The 19,040-nt window shown below is 41.4% G+C and overlaps 1 protein-coding gene across 4 annotated transcripts in view; it reads right to left on the bottom strand.

Annotated features, from left to right (window-relative positions):
- Nucleotides 1–19,040, bottom strand: part of CTTNBP2 (cortactin binding protein 2) — a 269,416-nt gene that overhangs the window by 161,840 nt on the left and 88,536 nt on the right. The window lies entirely within an intron of this gene.

The raw sequence follows: 19,040 nt of genomic DNA, 5'->3' as shown, positions 1-19,040 counted from the left end.
AAATAAAAACCTTAACATCTGTGCACTATCATGTTTAACCCTTCTAGATCAGGTCCCAATCAATGAGACTGGTTTGTCAGCATTCTGCATCTTACCAACCGATATTTAAATACCAGCTCTGCTAGTTTCCCCCTATCCCAGAATTCACTAACACTTTCCCCTTTCCCTGGAATTGAGGCATAAAGTTGACAAGATCCTCTTCTGACGTTTTTTAACAAGAAGTGGCCCAGGGGCTCACAGCTTACTGCGCTTTCCACTCTTGGAGATTCCTGGTTTCTTACTACTAGGATTCTGCCTATTAATCACTTGCTGATCGTCTCCTACCATACTCACTAAATTCTCTCTCTTCAGGTTATTAAAAAGCACCCAGTCAGCATGGTACCTAGATGCTAGTTATTTTAACTCCATATTTCTAGTACATTTCCATCACAATTCCATAGCTAAGACTGCACAATTTATTTCCCATGCTGCCAAGATCATGCAACTTTGAGGGGTAGATGATGTTTTCTTTTATCAACTACTGGAGGAAAATTTATCAAAATAACAATGAATATCAGATTAGTCATAGCTTGCCAGGTGAGGCTTGAGAACTGATTTCTCTCATCTGAAAATAAATTTAGAAATGATGTTGGAAAGGAAGGGAAAGCAACTCTCAAATCTCAGCCAGAAAAAAATGAATAAAAAGATAGCTGGACCAGCAAGACTTCAGCTAAAATCCTGCCTCTTGACAGCTAATATCTGGCACATGAACCAAGCATTGGAAATGGCTTAATCTGCTGTTGTGGCAGAAGCACTTAGTTCTGAAGCAGCAAAGAGCTGTATTTTTGTCATGCCAATAAATTAGTGCAAAATTTTAAAAATATTGTTGATCAGCTTAAACAGTCTACACCCTACTGGATGTCTGTATTGTTCAACCCTTTTGTTGATGTGACAACAATGCCTAATCCTTTTAGTGATGGTACCCCATCATTTAAATATATACTGGGAATTATTGACCATTATTGGGAGCAGGAAGGCGTGTGGTGGCAGAGAATGGATTAAGGTATCTTACTACAGCTGCAGAACTACAAATATAAATTCTACCCTGGACTAGTACCAGCTGAGCGACAGACTGAGCTGTAAATGGGTCATTTGGCCTAGGGTTTCAAATGTGACAAGGCAATGTGCTAGTCATATTGTTTGCAGTTAGCTACAGAAACAGGTGAGATATGGTCTTGCTATTCCTCTGTGCTACTAGGTTCAGGATTTTTGCTCCCCCTCCCCTCTTTTTTGACTGGGCTGGGCTCCTGTGCTGTGCAGTTGTTGTGGCTTCATTGTCAGCGCTATCCACTGTATTTATGAATCTCTGCATTTCTGCCGGTTAAAGAACTCCCTCTTTTCCAGAATCCCCACTATTCTAGAAATTGTGTTCCTTGATTGCTAAGATCATGCTACCACACTAAGTTATATACATTCACCAGCTGTTGCAGCTATCCCATAGACACCCCTCTGCAGCCTTATGCCACAGACATCCCTGAAGACTTTGGACATGTGATTCTGAAGGATTTCATACCTGATGCAGGAAGGTCAGAGAAGGGAGACTGGTTTGAAAACTGTTACTCCATGATTATACATGATGTTATTTGTTCTGTGTTGTCCTAGTCCAGGTGCCTGTTCTGGGTTGATGTAGAATAAAATAGAGTCATTGCTGTGCCCATGTTAAAGAGAAAGTACACTCTTCACCACGTACCCATGCTAGGGCCTTTCTAACAGGAGAAACTACCCGTGTTGGCACAAGTGGTTCATTTTATAAAATCAGTGAGGCAAAGGAGTTGCTTTGCTTGGGGGAGGAAACTTGCTCTTTTACTACTAAAATGTAGCTTACATGCTGGAGAGAATTAACTCCCTCACTGCTGCAACTTCTGCTGAGTCCAACTGATGGAGAGAAAGGTCACTTCTCTGCTAGGACTAGGACCTATACTTAAGATTTAAATTTGTTCTTTCCTGTGGTTACACAATTGTCACAGTAGGGTTCAGTCCGTCACTTTCAAGATGCAGTTGTTGTGCAGGATAATGTTCATTTTCTCTATTACCAAGCAAATTGCCACAATAGAAAAGAGTATTTGCTTTGTCTGCACAAAAACAGGGAAGAAGTTACTGGGGAAATCAAACCATCCAGGACAAGGTGGATCCTAATGCTGACAGCTCCAGTTAGATGTCTACAATTACAAAAGTGATATTTTACCAATGTTTTAAAAAAATCTGGTCTGATCTGGGATCAAGGAGGAGAAATTGTAGCCCAAAGAAGATTTTTACAGAAAGTTAAATGCCAAAAGCCTGGTTTACTGAAAATGCCTCCTCAGTCATCGTAATTATAATATAGGCCATCTATTCCAAAGCATCCACCTCTTTGTTGGTACAGGTAATGTCTGCCATCTCTTTTATTCAAGACTTACCATGCTAAGTCATATAGCAGTTCATATGATAACCCCCATATAAACAATGTCGAAAAACTCAGGAATATCCAAGTTATCTCAGGAATACCCTTGAACAAAGTCAGAGAGAAGATTTTGGGAAACAAACCAATCACTGGAAAGTTATGTAAGGTAGTAAGTTTGGGTTTTACATTGAGGTTGAAGACGGTGTATTGGATTTACTTCTCTCTCACTAGATGAGAAATAAGGTACACGTTCATCAGGCTAGAGACTGTTAAACTAGGATCAAAAGGGAGAACAAACAGGCATTCTGTTAGCACAAAAATCAAGATGTCAGTAGCAAAATTAATCCAGGTACCAAGGGACACGAAGAGAAGAAATTATTTAATTGACTATGCACTAATGCTAGGGACCTGGATAATAAACAAGAAGAATTGGAATTGTTCATTTATGAACATAAATTCAATCTAGCAGGTATTACTGCATCCTGGTGGGAAGATTCATTCGCATGACTGGAATGTTAAAATCACTGCTTATACTCTATTTAGAAAGAATTGAGTGGGCAAAAGGAGAGGGGGAGTGGCACTCTATGTCAAAAATAGCACTGCCAGTGTCAGAGTCAGTGACAACTCAGAAACTAATGATCTTGAAAGTTTATGGATCAATGTTCTAAAACATAAAGCACAGGATGGAGTACCAGCTGGTGTCTACTGCAACCCACTAAATCACACTAGAGAACAGGAAGACGGGTTCCATAAGCACTTATCTATAATGGGTAGGGGGGAAACTCTCATTATCACAGGGGACTTCTCTCTGAGTGACATACATTGGAGATCTCATTATGCCAATACTGCAACATTCTGAAAGCCTCCAAAAATTATAGATGACAATTTTCTAACACAAAAAAAGGTTTTTTTGTTTTGTTTTTTGCACCCAGCACAGAAGATTCTAATTTAGATCTGAATCTGAACAGATAAAATGGAAATGTTAGCTCCAAAAAGAGACATAGTTGCCTAGAGCTGAGGGTTTGCAGTATCAGGCCCTGGGATCCAGAAGCCTGAGTTAGTCATATACACTCGCAGTACAATGAACAGGGAGCATTAGATATCTCATAATGGGATCCATAACAGCAAGCATGAAGAGCAGAAACAGTCAAGGGCGAACTAAGGACATAGATGTATCAAGTTCTGCTCATTTTCCAAGGCTTTGGGCAGAGGAAAGCAACTTTCTCCTTGGGAATCTACAACACAGAATTTCCTTACAAAGTCATAAACATTGTTTTAAAGAAATGGACAAGGAGCTTTTTCTTTTAGATCATAGCAGGGAAGAAAGATGGTGCTTCTCCCCACCCCATTTTGTAAGGTAGCTTAGTTAAAGCACTGACCAGGATGTGGGAGATGCAACCTGAGGAGATACAAATCCACATTTTCCTCTTCTCTGGAAAGTGCCTCAACAATCCAACTATATGCTGTTTTGGGGTCGGACCACTTTCTACCCTTTCTGTGCCTCTGCGCAATTCAAATTAATTGTTCAATAAAGAGAAAAAAGAAAAATGTAGTAACCTACTAAGAGGGAGACATGTGGGTTATAGTTCCCAATTGAAGGACTGTTTATGTATGTTAGATGAAATGGTCACTGGGTAAAATGATTCCTTGGAACAGAGATCAAAACTGACCTCTTTCCCCTGAGGGAAGACCCTTATAAGAGTCATGTTGTCCTTTGCTTTCACTGAGCTGGATCCTGCTAGGATAGTCTAGATGTGCTGTGAGAACCTCTAGTATATACAGCCTTTTAGGAAATTTAGATACACAAATGCCCATTTTCTGAATCTCTTGGGAGGAAGGAAGGGTGAGGGGGCTACATGCAAGATGGGTGTTAAACTTCCCCAACCCTATTACAGACATTTCTAAATATATGCAAAAGCAGAACTTGTGGAACTTTAAGATAAAAAATGGAGCTTTGGGGTTTAGGGGTAGGTCTTAGGTAGAAGGTGAGGAGGGAATTTTGGTATTAGTTTCAAAGCATGGAAAAAATTCGTGAAGGGACTTAGGACTGGTGATTCTGAACATTGTCATGCATCAGTTTCAGGCACCAGTGCCCAAAGTAGATTTCAGAAACCCAAATTAAGCATTATATTGCCCTGTACAATTCATGGGGAGGGTTTATACAGGCAGTCCTCGACTTACAATGTTTCGAGTTACGTTTCGCACTTACGTTTATAAATTGACACCCCTTTTCAACTTTCTGACGTCAATTTCAACTTTACAACACTTGATCCAATGTGACACCAAGTTCACTATGTCACCCATTTTCCTGGAGAACATCTGTCCAAACTTCCTTGGACACTTCCTTCAAGAAAGCAGACAGAACTTCAGAAGAACCTGCCGCCAAGAATCGTGAGAAGACTCCAACCAAGAACCCTTCAAAAAGTCCAGCAAAGTCATCTCAAAGAAGTCCTTCCAAATCAATATGGTTGCTATTTACAATATAAATACATTAGTGTAGCTAAATTACTCATCTATAATTGATTGAGTACAAAATTCTGGGGTAGTTCTGGTAAAAATAGAGTATTGGGCCTTGGTTCAGGAACCAATCCCCCATTTAATCCAACATTGTTTCTTATAAGAAAATTGGTTCCGAGTTACAATGTTTCAACTTAAGATATGGTTTTCAGGAACCAATTGTGTCGTAAATCCGAGGACTGCCTATACTTAACATTTTACAATAATAAGTACATTGAGCAGAAGGGATGCTTAAGCCAGTAGAAAATGTGCATGAGAGATCACCCAAGACTTTTTTTCTCTTCTGGGTCTAGATGCCTACCTGCAACTCTGAGTTAGCAGAAATTAACAGGCAACAGATTCACAGGCTGAAGCCCCTTTCTGGACTTAAAAGCCTAAGATGTTCTTTTGGGTACTCTCCTGTCGCAGAGCACTCAGGTGCCCTGTGCCTGAAAGTGGAGACAGCTCGGGAGAGACCCCTAGTGGCAGGAAGGGGGAGGCTCAGCTGCCAGTCACCAGGGCTATGCAGGTGCTGGTTGCTGGGGCAACCAGTAAAACCAGCTGACAGGAAGGGGCAGGGCCCTTCTTAAGCCCAGGCAGGAGGCCAGGAGGGCAGTTCCTCTCTGGCAGCTGTGGGAGTAGGAACCCGGCTAGGACAGATGAAGGGGAGAACTCTGACGGTGTGAACATTCCCTGGTTGCTGCTGGGATTGGGGAGCTCTCCCTCTCTCTCTCTCCCTCTCTCTCTAGTAGGGATTGAATCTTGTTTGACCGGATGGTCTAGCTTTTATGTTGTAGCCCAGGGGCTTTGTGTTATGTTCACTGTTTTGAATGGAGGACCGGGTGAGGCTATTAGGGGTTGGAGAAGGCCTCATAGGAGCTCCATGGTAGTGTGGGGACCGTAGCGCCAGAGAGGGTGCAGTGTTTTAGGGGTGCATTGACCCCAGCCCCGGGGCAGGAGGGGGACATTGAGGAGCCCCAGGGCAGGAGGGGGACAGTGAGGAGCCCCAGGAGTAAAGGGGAGGGCCAAGACATAACAGGGCCCAGGTCAAATCACATCAGCACCATCTGCGAGGCTTGGGCTGTGGTGTAGGGGAGGAAAGGAGCTGCAGGTAGCGCCCCCTGTCACCAGGGTGTATAAAATGGGCAGCCTCCTACTGATTACAACAATCTATTAATCAAATAAGATCAAGGTGTGGCAGGAAAGTAAGCAGGCGGTTGGCCCATTACAGGAGGGCAGAGTCACTCCCAGAAAGGCTCCAATAGCGATACTCCTGTCACATCTCCCAATCTCATTCTTTTTCAAAAGGTAGAGTCATAGGATCATAAAAAAGTAGGGCTGGAATAGACCTCATAAGGTCATCTAGTCCAGCTCCCTGCTCTAGGCAAGAGCATCCGTGACTAAAACATCCCAGTCAAGTGTCTTTCTAACATGCTCTTGAACACTTCCCAAGATGAAGATTCCACAATTTTTTTAGGTAGTCTGTTCTTGTGTTTGACCATTTCATAGTCAGAAAGTTCCTCTTAATTTCCAACCTTTAAAAAAAGCTTCAGACCAATGCTTGTAAAGTGGTGACTTTAGCACAACTGCCACTTATTATGTAATAGCTTAGCATTAAGTGCTGAGGAAGCTGGAGATGCAGGTTCAATATGCTCCTGCCTGAGGGGATTCAAGACCATAATTCCCACTTTCCAGGAGGCAAGGTTGAGACAAAGAGGGACAATTCTCCACTTCTGTTGAAGTTGTTCCATTTTGCAGACAAGGTACTTGATTCACAGGGCTAGAGAGCATGAGTTAGTAAGTCAGTAGGAGCATGACTCATGAGGGTACTATCATTATATCCTGTATGGGGGATATGGATGCTTCTCCCTACTCCCAACACTGTTTATGTATCTTATTGAATGACAAAATACATAAGCAGCCCTAGGAGTAGGAACCATAATACAGACCCTCCATTCTTAGAGGAGTGCTCATATCATTAGGTAACAGAGTAACATTCTTTCTTCCTTACCCTTATTGGTCCTATGAATTTTGCTTTCTTGGCGAGAAGGCCAGCTCACACAGGAAGGGTTGAGACACCTCTCTCCACATGCCAGCCTGGCTATAGCCTGTTTGTTAGGGTAGAGTTGTGAGACATATGAGCTTGAATCCCTTCCAGCTAAGAAAGGGAGGTAAGGATTATATAATTAAAAAAAAAAAGGAGCAGCCCCTTTTCCTCTGGTTAGAAGTGCATTAATGAGGGGTCTGTTTCTGTCGCTGTATTAGGCATGCTCCCTGTATGCCAGCCAGACTGAGTTCATCAGATGATTTAGGCTACAGATGGGCATTCATTTCTACCATTAAGAATTTCTCTGGAATTCTTACGACAGAAAAACTGCATGGGAGCAGGTGTATACATGTTCCAGCCCCCTAGCTCGAAAGCTATACAGGCTGTAGAAACTCCCCGGGATGCCCCTGCCTGTAGGGGAGACCAGAAACTCTGGTCTGAAGAGCTGGGGGGACACCAAGGACCAGCTGCTCCTCTGCTTTGGTCCCAATTGGTGAGAACAGAACAGAGAGAGCAGCATGGCAGCACTCCTGCCTGCTCTACAGACCAGGAGCCTGGTCTGGGGAGCAGGTAGAGGGGTTTTCCCCACTGCTCCCATCCCTTTCCAGACTGGTATGGGAGGAGCAACAGGAAAAACCCTCTTCCTATTTTCCATATCAGGCACTTCCTGGTGTGGGGAAGAAGTGGGGCCTTCCCAGGCCACACCAGGAGGAAAACATACAGGTGATCATTCTTGGAAGAGAGTTTCTTTTACGAGGCAGACCTTCCGAATATCAACCTGAAAGATCCTTCTTCTAGTGGAGACATTTTTCTCCCAAGAGAAACTGAATGAGCACTTGTAGTTTCTACTGGGAGAGTGGTGATTGTCCTGGAAGAGATGTAACACCTGTATGTGGCTTTATACTTTGCCTAGTTTCTGGAAACTAATTAGGCTTGGGTGAGACCTATGCTCTAGGTGACGAGGCAGGGATAGTTTTTGGCATGCACAGAAGCAGAACTGCTTAGGGAACTTAAAGATCAAGCAGGAAATAAATTCAATGACTTTGGAGTTTGAAGTATGTCCAGGGTTAGGCCACTGCTTAGGAGTAATTGTTTTTGGATTGTGATTTTGGTCATAGGTTCACTTAAGGCATCTAAGTCCTTTTTTGGGTCTCCCTCGCGCTGATCACAGTTATAAAAGCCAGTGGTTATTTTGATGCAAGTGGTCAGTAAACTAAAACATAGTTCCAACCAGTAACAAAAAGGGTCAATTTCAATGAATGATGAGCCAAATCAGCTGAAAGAAAAAAGGCTTTAAACATAAATATACGAGTGATAACTGGAAGCTATTTAAGAACATTTTTCTAGATACCAAAAAAGAAAATCAAGAAAGAAGGCTACATTTATTTTGAAAACAGCCTAGCTTAGAGGACATACATAAGTAAATGGAAAAACATGAGGTTAGTAGTAAAAAATATGAATTAGAATCTAGATATTGTATACATTTGGTAAAGGAAACAAAAGAACAAAAGTCCATTGTCAGCACAGTTAAGGAAAATGAGAACATTTTTTTAAAATATCCAAAATAGAAGAAACCCTAAAGATGGTATTGATCCTAATTCTAAAAACTGGTATGGCTTTAATCTTGAAAGATAAGTTAATTCAGAAAATTCTTATTGCCTGTGTCATGCATGAACTCAAACTATATGATCACAAGGGTCTTAAGGCGTATTGCTCTATAATAAACTAAGGGCATATTTCAGGGTCTGTGATAGTGGGGGAAAAACCCTAATGAGAACAATGTTAGGTATTCAAGTTGTGTTGGAAAGAACAATAAAAAAGGTATCTATTTCTTCTAGGTCTCTGAAATATGCCGGAGAGTTGGGTACTGCAGATTATAGATTGGAGAATGTCCAGAAAAACTAAGGCCTTACCTTATTGCTCACTTATGCAATTTGTAGAGCACGTGCTGGTAAGGAATGTGAAGAAGCCTGCAAGCATATGTTAACTGAAGGACTAAAGGTGAGAGAATTAAGAATTCTCAGATAAGCAGGCATGGGTGACTAATTTGATTTTAGAGGTATCAGCACCTCTAGGCAGAAAACTTGGTCTTTCCTGGACAGAATAAAAAAGTATACTTCTGTGATCATGTTGGCTGCAGTGGTTATGGCAGGGCAATTTGTGCTTGAATTGGAAGTGTGTGTTCCCTTATTGACAGATGTGATGCAGTGATCTGCACTTCTGGAGAGTGTGTTATCTCATTTTGGAATTTAACTGTTAACCTTCAAAACACTGTGAAGGGAAATTGATTTCCTCAATGAGTGTCAGATAATATTTTTGCAGAATATCTTCTTTTAAAAAATCCACCTGGTATTGCCAACATGTCTGCCATTTCATTATATTCATTATACAAAAGACTATTTGTTAAAAAATATTCTTGTACCACTACCATTTTGTTCATAAAGTGGGATCCTTAACTCCTCTCCTGTGAGACTGAAACTGTATCACTGCAAATCCAGCCACTGTATTGGAGAATAAATTCCACTGCAAATTTAAATGACACATGCACGCAAGAAGGTTATCTTTTCTTTCAGAGCTGAGCTACTCAGAGAGCTCACAGTGCAGCTGCAATATTGTACTAAGAATATGGAAACCCATTTCATGAAACATCTTCATTAGAAATTTGACCCTGTAAATGAAAAAATAAAGTTTCAGGGGATATTCTTCAATTCTCTTCCAAGAAGCATTGGTCAAACTAGGGTGTTAACTCCCTTAGCAGCTGGGTTAAAACTCTGTAAAAGGGAGGTGGTAATGAAATACTGTTTGTATCAAAATGCATCACTAGGGAGACGTTTACTTGCTAATGAAATGAAAATGCTTCACTAAGTTGTTAGCTCCATCACTGAAATCATAGCACCACAACACTGAGGACTTAGTTCCCAGGCTGCTGGCAGGGTAACATCACTGCACTGGGAAGTTTTAACTCCCTCATGGGTTAAAGCCAGCACCTGCAGTCAGCCATGAACAGCATTTGTGGTCATTTGGAAACTATGAGCTTGCTCACTGTTGAGACTGGATGCTGCAATATGAACCGCTTGTGCTCCCAAATCTGAAACAACTCTATTATCATTGTAGTAATCTGAGGGTTTGTTTCAACAGCTAGACACAACCTTTGATCTAGGAACTTACATGGCAGTACCAAATCTTTCTGAGCAAGTTTCTACCCTCAGTTATACTGATGTGAACCACACACACACACACACACACACACACAAGTGTGTGTGTATATATATAAAAAATATATGCACCAGTGTCTGACAACTGCTTCCCCAAGTGATGATTGCTTTGCATATTGAGATTTAAATCTAGTTAGGTCAGTTTTTGGCAGTAGGAAACACTTATTATAATAGGGTGAAATAAGTGAGGGCACATCAACACTGTAACCTTCCTGTGCCAGGCAGGGAAATGCACAAACATACTGTGCCGTTCTATGTACTCTGTCTGCTTGTAAGCAGTGCTAATTAGCCAACTTGCAATGGCTACACTGCTTCTAGTTGAGGAAATAGCATGTGCGTAGCAACACAGTATGTCTTCACATGCAACTTCCTGACACAGGTAGTTTGCAATCTAGACATGTCCTGAAAGTGTGAATTAGCTGGTTGTTTGGGAAAAGCATAAACACTTAAGTGGGAGACTTTCAAAGGTACAAAGAGCAATTTCCATCGACTTCCAATAGCAGTTGGGCCCTTTGTGCCCTTTAGAATCTCCCCACAAATCACAGGACTGAGTACAATCATAGAAGTCAAAGCTTTTCAGAATACCTAGTTAATCCAGAAATTTGCATCTATACAGAGATTTACAACAAATTAAATAACCTTACTGACGGATGCAACCAAGAGGGCAAATGGATACTGTGTTGGGAATAAGAAATATTTTAGTATTATTAAATACTAAAACTGTTATTTAAAAATAATAGGAATTACAAACAGTACAAATTGCCAAAAATGACAAAATAAGATTAATAAGAATGTGGGACAGGATGGGAAGGGACCTCTTGAGGTAGGCGAACACATCATATAATCCCATTTATAAACTAATCAGATTCCACTTTCTAACTAGATTGATTCCCTTCCTCCACCCCACCTCCCCATCATTTCTAGTCAAACAGGGCTGAATATCTTCATTGACTCCACGATGAACATGGGCCGGCAGTGTGGGGAGGCAGTCAAGAAGGCCAATCGTACCCTGTCATGCATCCACAGATGCATCTCGAGCAGGTCCAGGGAGGTGATCCTCCCCCTCTATGCGGCACTGGTCAGGCCGCAGCTGGAGTACTGCGTCCAGTTCTGGGCGCCACACTTCAAGAGGGACGTGGACAATATGGAAAGAGTTCAGAGGAGGGCCACTCGTATGATCAGGGGTCAGCAGGGCAGGCCTTATGAGGATAGGCTACGGGACCTGAACCTGTTTAGCCTCCACAAGAGAAGGTTAAGGGGGGACCTTGTGGCCTGCTACAAACTGGTCAGGGGGGATCAGCAGGTATTGGGGGAGTCCCTGTTCCCCCGTGCGCTGCCAGGAGTGACCAGGAATAACGGTCACAAACTGGCGGAGGGTAAGTTTAGATTAGATATTAGGAGGCGCTACTTCACAGTCAGGGCGGCTAGGGCCTGGAACCAGCTTCCAGGGGAAGTGGTGCAGGCTCCTAGCCTGGGGATTTTTAAAAGGAAGTTAGATGAGCACCTTGCCGGGGTCATCTGACCCCGGTGCTCTTTCCTGCTAAGGCAGGGGGTCGGACTAGATGATCTACCTAGGTCCCTTCCGACTCTAGCTACTATGAAACTATGAAACTATCTTACAGTAAGACTAGATATGTATTGCTGAGTTACAATGATAATACTTTCTGGTATATGGGACCCTTCCCTTCAAAGAATTTCAAAACCATTTATAAATATTAATTAAGCTTCACAAGAGCCTTTTGAGTCAGATAATTTGGCTCATTATTTGAATGTTAAAAACATATGCAGAAAGAGCACTGACTTGCTCAGGACTACACAGCCAGTGACAAGAACTGAGACAAGCAACTGAGAAGCACTGACTCCCAATCCTATACCTTTGTTGAGTAGACCATCTGCGTACATATATACACCAAATGCACCAGGAATTAGAGCAAAAAATTAACGGGTACTTTCTGTGGGAGGATTAAACATCAGAATAAAAAAATACTTTCCCAGCTGAAAGAGACTGCTTTCTAGTGGAGTCTATTCTATTTCATACTCCCCATACTGCTGACATACTAGCAATAATTGCAGTGGCTTCATAAAGAACACCATTTTTAAATTCAAATTTATGATTGGCAAAGGGTTAAGACTACTGCACAAAAAATCTGTCTTCTGTGTACAAGGCAGGGGGAAACCATTGCCATCAGAACTACCAATGAACCTGCAAAAACACTTTCCTTGGAAATAAGACATGTTTTGACTGTTGTGAGATGACAGTAAGATTGTAGCTGCCTTTCTAATTATAAAAGCTCTCCTAAAGTGTAAATAAAGTGTTACAGTATTTTTAATTCAATTACAGGTTTTTTCCTTCCCTTTTCTCCACACCATCTTGTTTCCTTTAGCTGTGAGAAAAAAGATATTAGTAATACCTAAAACACAAGGAAAATTTAGTGAGATCACTTTAGAAAATAGCCTGAACAGACTAGTCTAAAACAATGCTGCCTTTCACTCAACTCAGGAAGAAACAGATCCTTCTTTTTCATTTATTTGAGCCCCTCTTAGCAGGCTGACAGGTCTACAGTATGTAGGTTGCCAGGCAACAACAAAAGCAGTGGTGTTTATACCATTAGGTATTAATTATTGTCATGGGGCTTATTCCTTAGAAGGTTCAAAAATATGTAATTAGACACGTCATAGGGTAAGTCATTGTGCATTCTGATAGACACGTACTATTAATCTGTAGAAAATTCATAATTCAGATTGTTCTAGGTTGATTTACTATGCCTAGGGTAATATTTTTTCCTTTCTATCATGCTAATTTTTGTAATTGCAGCAAGGCAATTTGAACAACAGTAATATGAATATGATAAGATACCTAAGAACTTCAGGAGTCAAATATAATATCATTTCTTTGGTTGCCTGATTAAGGCACACAGGTTTAGAATGACCTTTACAATTATTCACTTTGGGCAGCACAAGCTAGTGGATGGACAAAAATACACAGCTGGCTACATATTGCCAAAAAAGAAGCAATAGCAACCCAACAGCAACCTAACAAATGGCATTTTATGAAACATAGATTTCTTGCAGCTGTGTGAATCTTGACATAAATTCTGCCCTACACATTATTGTTTGTAGTACTAGCTCTACAGGATTTTATGTATTTATTTATTGTAAATCCATGGTAACCCCTACAGAATGAGTGCAGTTACTCCCAATTTACACCAGTGAAATAGAGCAGAATTTGGCCGCTGGAAAGCAAGGTGCTACCAGAACTGAAAACCAAACTGGCAACTCATTGGAAACTGTATAGTGACAAAGGCAAAATGGAACCAAATACATAGGCAAAAAATTGCTTCCCCCACTACTTCAACTGAATGACATGAAAATTATAGAAAGTAATGTTTGGATTTTCAAACATCACATTATAAGAAGTTTTCTATCATTTTTTTTGTCAAGCGAGAGAGGAAGAGGTTGAGAAGAGGTTAGTGGGTCAATAGGAATCTTTGACCAGGTAAGAATTTCCTACTTGTATTTCCCATTTTATCTTTGGTTCATATCCTAGGCTTGATCCTCCATTGCCTTCTCTCTCACCTAAATTCATATCTGCATAAAGTGAACACTATGTGCTACAAGATCCGAAAGACAGCTCTTTGTCACTGATTTTGTACAGATATGAATGGCTATAAAAAATCCAGAGTAGTGGAGAATGAAGCCCTTCCTATCCCTCTCTCCTGTGCAGTGCTGCCCTGTGATGGATTTGTTGGCAGCAAACTGTATAAAGGAAACATCCCACACCGAATGCTTCAGTAACTAGGGTGTTCGTTTGACTGATACTGTACTGCTGCAAGTGCCCATAATGCTGAGTAACAAAGAAAAGGTAACAGAAAAACAGGGTTGCATCAAGAAAGAATTTGGACCAGAAGCCTTTCTTTAGTAGGTGATAATGATAAGCCTGGACACTCATGTTGCTTTTCAACAAGAGGACTGGATGCATGAAAATCTCAAAGCTGCCTCCCAAGTGATTGGGAGAAGGCTTAGCAACTCCAGATGTAGTCTTTGTTGCTGCCATCACTGATTGGTATGCCCGTTCTCTGTTCCTCCTTTCAGAAAGACATGAAGATCTGCCACTATATTAATCAATTAGGCAGAAAAACAAGGCGAACTCCTGCTCTCTGTTCATGAGTGGAGGAACCTATTTTTCCATAATGATAGAAACATAGGACCTTTGGGGCCCCAAAGGTTTACAGAACTGTTTGCTCTGACTTGTCAACCACAAACCACCTTAAGAAAAAAACTGAGCAAAGTTATGAAAGCCTAGAGCCAGGTGCAAATTAAATAACCATTACCTTTTAACACATGTTAAAAGGATGTTTCACTACTGCCCCACTTCATGTAACTTTACAAAAGCTCTTAAACCCTCTCTCTGTGAATAGGTTTTTATTTTTTAGCCTCTGTCTGTGGTTAGACAGCATTAGAGAAAAAAAAGAAAAGAGAAGAAATGTGTTCTACATATTCTGTGTTTATGTGGTATTTGGGAGGAGCAGCTACATTTCTTGGAAATGTCTTTTACAATACCCAATTTTTTGATACAGAACACTGGGCATAGCATCAGGATTTATGCATACACTAAAGAACTTTTTACCTTCCTTCATTTTCCATATTAAAAATAGTTGATTAGGCTTCTGTTAGGGCTCTTTGTTAAGAAGTGGGGGTTCTCCCCCCAATTAGTCATTGTCATTAGGAACAGTTTCTAATGAAACTTCCCTATCATTTCAGTTCAAATGGAATAAGTTGCAAGAAGAGGTTCTGAATATTCCTCTTTCTGAGACAGGGCATCTGCCTTACTGTTCTTGGTCCTGGGATGTTAGGTGACAATGAAATTAAACTGGGTAACAAACTGAGACCATCGGATCTGTCTCTGGTTGAGATTCCAGGAGGTCTGCAGGCATTCCAGACTTTTATAGTTGGTTAGTACCAGCACTGGGAACTGCAGCCCTTCTAAATAGTGCCACCATTCTTTGAATGCTAGCTTGATTGCTAGAAGCTCCTAGTCTAGGATATTATAATTGCACTCAGCAAGGGTCAGCTTTCTAAAAAAGTAGGCACATGGATGGGGACTTAGACTAAGATGGCAGAGACCTTCCTTTGGTTCATAGACAACCTTTTGGGTGTGATCACATACCCTACAAACTCAATTGTTGTCTTATCAAATTTGCATTTTTCCAACTTGGTGTATAATCCATGGCTTCTTAACCACTGCAACACTACTCAGATGTGATGTTTGTCCTGGTTGGGGTCAATAGATAATCGCAAACTGGTCCTGGATGTCTTTAAAAACATAATTTATGAAGTCCTGAAAGGTTACAGGAACATTAGAAAATCTGAAAGGCATCACCAAGTACTCAAAATGGTCATATCGTAGCCAGAGGGCAGACTTCTCACCATCCTGATGAATGTGAATGGAATTGTAGGCCCCTCTAGAGGTCCAATTTGTTGAATAGCTTGGCAGAGTGAAGCTGGTCCAGCAATTCATGGATCAATGGGAGCAGGTGGAAGTTTTCAATAGTGACTTTCCTTAGGGCTCTATAGTCCATGCAGGGTCAGAGAAAGTCATCTTTCTTGATTACAAAGAAAACTGGGGTCCCGGCTGGGGATGTGGAGGACCTAATAAATCCTTTTTGCAGGTTCTCTTTGATATACTCCTTGAGGCCCTTGAGTTTGGTTTAGAGAGGAAGCAGATTCATCTGATGGGGATTTGTGCCTCCATCATGATATCAGTGGAGCAATCATATGGGTGATGTGGGAGAAGTTGATCTGCCCACTACTTATTGAGCATGTAGGCCAAGTCCTGGTATTTTCCTGGGGAGATGGGTAAATAGCTATTGGACCAGCACTTTTTGGTGGTCTAGGATGTGATCCCTTTGCCAATGGCATGAGGAGCCCACCAGTTTCGGTTCTACACCTGATCTCGGCCTTGACCAATGGGCTTCCTGGAAAACATGCCTGCCCACACTATGCAGAACCAAAGTGAAGATCCCTCTGCCCCCACAGGATATCTGGGTTATGGAGGGACAGCCAGAGTATCCCCAGGATGATTGAAAAGCGGGGGGAACAAATTAAATCAATGGCAATGCAAAGGCGCTCCCAGCAATTTCCTATCCATACCTCCAAGGGGACTGTTTCTTGGGTGATGGGGCCTGAGGAGAGGGTAGATCCATTCACTGACTCTACTACATTGGGAGTCTGTTTCAGGCAAACCAGATTCTGATGCTGTATGGCAAAGCTGAGTCCAAAAAATTCCCCAAGGTGCCCTGTGTCCAGAAGGGCCAGCTGGGTGGTGTCAGCCATGGTTGGGTGCTGCAGACAGAGGGCAACTAGCAAAAGGGAATAGGCCTCTTTTGGTGATAGAAATTCTGGTACATGTCAGAGGCAGAGACACCTTGCAACCTGTGGTCCCTTCTTTCTCCCATTTCTTGTAGTGTATCATTGTTACCTGTGTCCCAAATGAGCACAATCAGTACTGGTGGCACCCATTAAAGACTGCTCTCAACCAGTATAGACATTCCACTCTTTCTGGTGGAAGAAGCCTCAACCATGCTGTGCTGTTCCCTGAAGGCTGCCTCTTAGGCAAAAAGAAGTATGGCCACAGACATGTGCCTACACTTCTCCTGGCTTAGCATGCAGCCAATCCAGAGCAGCACAGCATGCCTGAGAATACCATTGTTTGGGAATAGCAAGTTTACCATATCAACATGGAATGATTGTTGACCCTAAGCTCCCCCTTTCAGTCATTTCATGGGATTTTGTCTCCCCTTTACTGGATGCTCCTGTGACAGTAGGCCTATTTGGGACCTTATTCACATGGGCTGGGCTTACTGATTTACTGAAAGCCACCACTTAAGGGCAGCGAGAGAGATGAGGAACCTAACTGGTTATGGAGGACAAAAAAATTACAAAAAAGGAATGTGCAAGTGGGTCAGAGGGTCAAAACAAGTGCACCCTCAGGGGACACCGAGCAGAGTGCCTCAGACAGCACCCACTGATTCTCAAACACGGCCAGAGTGCTGGCAGTCAGTGACAGTAATAATATAGGACTGGAAGAGTTTCTTTGCTCTTTGATTCTGAGCTATACTTCAGTTATATTTAATCTCTTCCACACTGTCACTGCACAACAACCCTACCTCTTTTCTCCTTCTCCTTTCACTTACATAGCATCATCTCCATACGAGCTAGAATTCAAAAGGGCTTATTAAAACAAAGGTTTAATAAGAACACAGAGAGAAAATCAATTTAGAATAAATCTGTTTGACCAATATCTCTCATTTTACACTTACTAGAATTAAACTAGGTAGGTGCATGTTGGATTTATTACAGCAAAGGAACAATATGATATTTCTACAGAGTATTTTGTCCTTTTCTACCATATGGCTCATTCAGCTGCTCTGCCTTTCAGAGATACTTCACGGATTTCCTACTTGTCAGGGAATAGAGGTTTCAGCACACATTAATGGCCAAAATGTTTAGGCTAGCAAAGCTAAAACAAATATCACATGGATTTTCTTGATCTAGATCCAGGGTGTCAAATGTACAGCTTGTGGGTTGTATCTGGCCTGGGGAGCTGTGTCATCTGGCTTGTGGGAATCCTAGAAGGCCCAAGAACGAGGAGTGAGCAAGGGTGCTGTTGAAATCCAAGGTTTGAAACCCTGTAGGAGACAGGTGTCAGTAGTGGGGACTGAGTGATGACTGCATTAACCCCACAAATGCATTTAGATGCAGCCCACAAGTAACCCCGTGGTCCAGAACTGGCCTGTGAGGAGCCCTGCAGTGCAGATCTGGGCTAGGGATCCCGGGCAAGTTTGATGTCCCTGATATTTGTGAGAATGGCTAGAGTTAGTACAGCTCATTTAAAGCTCTCAGAAAGGTAGATCAGGAAATGAGACTTTCCCTGAGTTTTAAGCACATGATAGTCCATGGTAAATATGGGATCTAAGGTTCAATCTACAGTATGGAGTCTGGCTACAGCCATGTTTGCACAGTTTTATAGACAGAACCCCATACTGGAGACTAGAGAGCTCTTTTCATATCCCTAGCCAACATTACTATAGTAACAAAATGAAATAACCTCAAAGCTGGAACAACAAAAAAAAAGAATTTTCTGTAGATCTTCTAAACCTTCTGTTGTTTTTAGCTAAGCCATCATGTTGCTTTTAAGTTTCAGAAAGATTCAGTTTCTGTGAAACTAGTATTCTCTGACTTTTCCTTGCAAATTCTTGTTTTTGTTTGAAATCCTTGTCCAAACTTTCAGAACTTTCTACCCATTTTCCAGTTAAAATGTTTACTTATGCTGTATTTTCCCACTGTAATTTTTCATAAATTAGCAGGAGCATGGTTCAAATCATTAATTGGCTTTAAATACTCTGGCAATTTAGAAATTTTTGTTGGTTTCATTGACTGCATATAATTACAATGATGTATATGATGTAGGAATGAAAGAAATGCAGTAGAAAATAATGTATTAATTAATGTAAAGAAATATGATATGAAGTAAGCCTACACTATTGGTGACAACATCACTGCAGAAATAGAAGAAACCTCATGGCAGAATTAAAAATGCCAAAGTACTGAGGAACTTGGGGATGTAGTAGAGAGAAAATGCCACAAGCTGTTAAGGAGATATGAACACCCCTGTGGATCACAGGAAATCATGCCACCTAACTTGTTTTATAAAATGCCTAAAGTTTTAATTGCTATGGGATGAGAAAAATCCTGTATTTGAAAATAAAACTTAATTTTATTGTTGGAATTGCAGCTGATCACACTTCTGCTTTTATTACAGTTCAATTACCATACAGGAAAATGGCAAAACACCTATGATAAT

This window comes from Crocodylus siamensis, chromosome 4 (assembly GCF_052110815.1).
Source record: "Crocodylus siamensis isolate JL-2025a chromosome 4, ASM5211081v1, whole genome shotgun sequence".
NCBI classification, from domain to species: Eukaryota; Metazoa; Chordata; order Crocodylia; family Crocodylidae; genus Crocodylus; species Crocodylus siamensis.
Note: the sequence above shows the minus strand (reverse complement) of the source record. Positions and strands in the feature narration are given on the sequence as shown.